The 5,435-nt window shown below is 36.2% G+C and overlaps 1 pseudogene; it reads left to right on the top strand.

The window, feature by feature from the left end:
• The first annotated feature begins 2,849 nt into the window (after positions 1-2,849).
• On the top strand, positions 2,850-3,841 carry LOC149196313 (uncharacterized; annotated as a pseudogene).
• Positions 3,842-5,435: the final 1,594 nt, after the last annotated feature.

Genomic DNA, 5,435 nt, shown 5'->3' with positions numbered 1-5,435 from the left:
GTTTTCTTATTTCTTGTGCACTAGATTTTACAAGCATCTCTTGACATTGGCTTTTCCCTAGATCAGTGGTATCCTTAACCATTACTAAACCATTTTGACTTGCAAATAAAGCTATAGAATAGTAACTCACTATGATTTCTATTCCCTAGATCAATGCTACCCTCACATTCTCATGACCTAATGAATGCATTCACACTACATTCTATGCTACATTTCTAAGCCTTTCTTGCATTATGAGCATGTAATGTTATCACCATCGGTGATTAAATCACATTTCACTATAGATTTTCATCAAATAAGTTATGTACTAAGTCCTAATGCAGAAACCCAAATTAGGAACTTCACGTAGCCAAGTATGGCTTTCAGGTCAATGCTTTATTGTTGCAATGAGCTCTAAGGCCTTGCTATAATACCCAATCTTAACAAATAATCAACGAAATTCACAACACCAAACCTTGTTCACAAATTTTGTCAAATAGTTGGTAGATACCCTCCATTCTCCCACCATTAGTCAAATTTTATCAATGAATTAAACTAATAAATGTGAGCATTTAAACAATATAGGTGACCGCCCATAAATTTTCTGCTTGGGTATTCATTTAACATCCTTCTCGACCATGGATGCTTTTAGGTGAAAATAAACCATCCAATAATGGATGCATCTCCACTACACATTGCATGTCATGTTATTCCTTTATATTTGGAAAGACATACAATAATTTGTGCAATTAGGAGAAGATACCCATGTCATTGTTTGCTAGTATATGATACAAATGTTTGGAAGAGTGAGGGGACAACTTATAATATAAATCCACCGATTAAAGCATATGGTGAACCATTATCATATTATAATAATCTTGGCCATATCATGATCCTAATTAATTTTTTGGAATGAATAAGCTATTTATTGAGCACTTTATGTACCTATTCCTTACTTTATTAAGCTTAATTTTCTCTTAAAGGTAGCACCTATTTTATATAGCTACATTCATTAGGTGAGAAATTAATCATTAGGCACAACTATCCCATAGGGAATATCTCATTATCTAGTAGTTGTTTGGATTAGCAAGGTTTGTCTTTTAACTAAGAAAAACATTATAGGAATCTATTAGTTTTAAATTGTTATAATTTTGTTTAATGTAGTATATAATTATAACATAAGGTTATAATTAATATAAAATAGAGTTATACAATAATAATGAATATATATAAAAAAATGTTGTGTGATAAGGTTAAAATGTTTGTAATTTTATATATGTTTTAAGTAAAGAAAGTAGGAAAATGAAGAATTAAAAGCTAAAAAGTAAAAATTATGTTAGTTTATTGAAATAAGGTAGAAGAATAAGCACATCTTGGCCATTGGTAAATTAGAAGTTATTGTTATATTTGAATTGCAAAATTCTCAGATAAAAATAGACTTGATTTCTATACTTAATCTAATCACTTCCACAAATTATCAAATTATCCATACTCATAATTAAAGAAATACATAATAATAATAACAACAACATCCACTTATAATCATATTTTAATCTATTTTAACATTAAAAATTAACCATTATCACATCTTAATGAGTATAACCTTGATATTTATATTAAACTAGGTTTTTTTTTAAATTCGTTGCTCATGAATATGATGGTATCATTGACGCTTTTCATCACAATTTCTAATGAACATGAAGTTATATTATTTAATTCGTTTAAAATAATAATAAAATTCACAGTTGCTTGTTAATTTAAACTTGATCCTTAACAAACACAAATATTTTCCACCCCACATTAATGTTAGTGTGCAGTAAAGTAAATTCAAATTTTCAATTTGTTTACGTATAATTAATATTAGCGAATGGCAATAAACCCTTTTGGAGACAGAGGATAATATGCATATTTTTCTTAACTGCTCCCACCCACACACAGGTCTTTCACGTATGATAAGATAATCCCCTATTATCTTTCTATCCTCCATAATATTCCCAACCAAGAAATCATATATCTAATGTGTCTGCCCCTTCTTAGTTAATTTATTCGAGGGTTCACTTTGATGGAGCTGCAAAAGATAGTTTGTGTGCATGCGGGATATACATCAACATAGTCAAAGACCAACACTTTTCAATTTATTGGAATGGTGGCCCACCGACTAACAACAAAGCAGAGGCCATGGCATTATATGGTCTCCTTATCTTTTGCTCCTTTTTGGATACTGGCCCAATACAAATCTTCCAGGACTCAAAAATTATCATCAAACATGTGACTGGAAAACATTAAATAAAAAATGCCAATCTTTCTGGATGGATACATAGGATATCATCTATTTGGAAGACTTCTCTTTTCTCCATTTCACATGTAAAACGCTCACAGAATTCGATTGCTGATGCACTATCTAAAAAGGATTTGCAGATTCAATGTGGAAGATGGTATCTGAGCATCATTGAGGGATCTATCACACATCAAATTCATCCATTCTCCATGTCAGGTATATAGGAATACTTATCCAGCCTGGTATGTATCATGAACCTATTTTTTTATCATTTTCGTATTCACAGGTATCATGTATTAGTTTTCCTTATCCTCTGTCTGAGGGTCTATCTCTCTATCAATCAAAGTTTTAGATCTATCAGTAACGTAGTCATGGTTAACATATTAATAGTTTTTGTAAATGCATACATGTTTCTTTTTTGTATCATGGCTGGATATATTGTCAATATCCCCTCTACATCTTTCTGTACATTATGATTATCATAATTATAAAAATGTACAGCTTTTTTCTTCTGAAAAACAAACACTTTCAGTGACAGCTACAATATTCACTCTTCGGCTCTCTGGTGCAGTTGGCCATAACAACAAGCACGATGTTGTTCGAACGCCCTTTCATCTGTCATTTATCAATAACCAGCAGAATCAACACGTGTTTAAATTCCTTGATTCTATCAAAGTTCTCAATTTCTGCTCCTCCATTCACAATAAGATATTCTGATATCCATAACTTCGTTTCAAATATCAAATCCCTGAAATCCGTGAGACCTTATATCGCTTAATACATAACGGTAACCTCCACAACACTACCCTTCGAAAGGGCACCCTAGCACTGAAATCTCATCATCCAAGACAATTCCGACAACGCCTCGGAGGACGACTTAGACGGCGAAGAGAAGAAGAAGGAGGACGAGAAACCCAAGGGCCCCGTGGAACCCAAAAAACACAAAACCTTGTCGACCCCTTCAACAAGAAGCCTGTGATTCATGAGCAGCCCGATGACCCCACATACCTGCAGGAGGTCTTCCACAAGATGAGAGAGGACGACCTCGTTCAGCATGCCATCAAGATGTTCGACGCCCTATCCAAGGACGGGCTAACCGACGAGACCATGAAGCTCTTTGGATAGATGAAGGACAAGTCGAGGATGTCAGATGTCGTTGCACACACTGCCATCGTGGAAGCCTATGCCAAGGCTGGCAAGCCCAAGGACGCCCTCAAGGTCTTCATGAGAATGCAGGCCTCGGGGTGCTTGCCCAATTCCTATAGCTACTATGTTCTCATTCAGGGGCTGTGGCAGGGTGGAATGCTTCAGGAGGCCGGAAAATATATGCTTGATATTCTGGGCTATGACTGGAAGGCCAATGCTGCCACTTATGTCACTTTGGTTGATTCCTACTTGAGGGCATAGAAGGCTGACGAGATGCGGCAACTCCTAGTAAATATGAAGGAGAAGGGGTTCGTCACCAATGACAAGGTAGCTTGACAACACATGAAGAGCATGGGTCGGTTCAATAGGGTAGTCATGGATATGTTGTTTGGTCAGTATAAGCCGGTGACAGGAAGAATGAAATGCACATCTTTCTGAATGATTTTTTGCCCGTAGTCTTTTTGGCACAATGAATTCCCATGACTCACTTGATTTTTTGCCCGTAATCTTTTTGGCACAATGAATTCCCATGACTCACTTTGCATGCAACTGTGCAGCAAAGTGAATTATTCTTTATAGAGCAAGGGCGGTGCAAATGGTTCCACTTTTTGAATATTTTTTTCCAAGAGGAGGACGAAGCAAACTGTTATACTTCCCACCCAATAGAAGCAAACTGTTATACTTCCCACCCAATACATGGGTATCCGGAACGTGCAGCAACTATTGGTGTTTCGGCTTGGCATAGTTTAGTCGCGAAGGTAAGCCAAGCTACACATTTTGATTTTCTGAAACACAATATGAGGGGTGATCGCTGTGGATTTTCTAAATTTTCATGCTTCCCTCCCTTTCATATTTCATTTCAAATTTTGAAATTTCCCGCTTGATATTGAAGAATCTAGGGCAAGTGGGATTAATGTGATTCTTTTATACTTTATAACAATTTGTGAAGTGCTCTTTTGATTTATCTTAGCTTGATATTATTCTTATGATTAGTTTGTGTGTTTGATTCATCAAACTGCTACGAAAACAAAGAGACAAGAATACAAGACGTTTGGCTTTCTGTTAGGGCCAAAATCCCTCCCTCTTAGAGAGGAAAACACGCACGAAATTATTCTTATGGAGATTCAATTGACAAACACCAAGACCATGACCCTCCATCTACTAGGCCACTCCAAGATCAAGTCACCAATCATCACCTCATTGTTGCTCCAGAGGCCATCACTACTGCATCACTTCATTACTGTTGCAACATCTTTGTTGTCCCTTCACTGAAGTCTTCATCAAATAGATCTTCCATGTTGAGATATGTATTGGAGAGTTTTCCTTTGATCCACCGAGATCATGATTGTCTTCTTGTAGCCTTTACTGAGATCATGACCATGTTAGGGTCATGACTGCACCTTGACTGAGAGTGTAGCTATGTATGTACAACAATCATCCTTATCCGCAACTGTGAGAGTATGTGAGAGTGTACAATAGTCATCCTTATCTGAAACTGTGAGGGTATGTGAGAGTGTACAACATTCATCCTCATCATAAACTGTGAGGTTATGTGAGAGTGTACAACTGTCATCTTTATCCGAAAATCTAGAGGGATCCTTCCCTAACTGAAACACTGTCCTACACCTTTTCCGAGACATTTGTAACCTTAAACTTGATCGAGATTTCAGAGAGGAGTGCGAGGATCTTCTTGTCCAAATGTGAGGGTGCAAACTCCTATATATCGTGGTTTTTCCCTCTATTTGAGCCGACATGTCCAACAAAAGTGTTGTGTCTCCTTTGTGAGCTGACTTGTCATTTATATTTATCTTGAGGCTGACATGACTTCCTTTCTTTGTCATTTTGCTGGCAGACATCTCCCTGTGTGTCTTTGGAGAGTTTTTCTTGTCTTGGAGGGCGTTTTAGACTAGTAAATATATTTACACATATGCTCACAAAGAGATTTTTACATGTCTTTGACTCTTTGACTTTCCTAGACCTATGGAATGAGCAAGAAACTCATTCTTATAATTTACAAAATATAATATTTATT

This window comes from Pinus tabuliformis, chromosome 2_2, assembly GCF_031772625.1.
Source record: "Pinus tabuliformis cultivar Carrire ecotype Pingquan chromosome 2_2, CPIR1, whole genome shotgun sequence".
Lineage (NCBI taxonomy): Eukaryota > Viridiplantae > Streptophyta > Pinopsida > Pinales > Pinaceae > Pinus > Pinus tabuliformis.
Note: the sequence above shows the minus strand (reverse complement) of the source record. Positions and strands in the feature narration are given on the sequence as shown.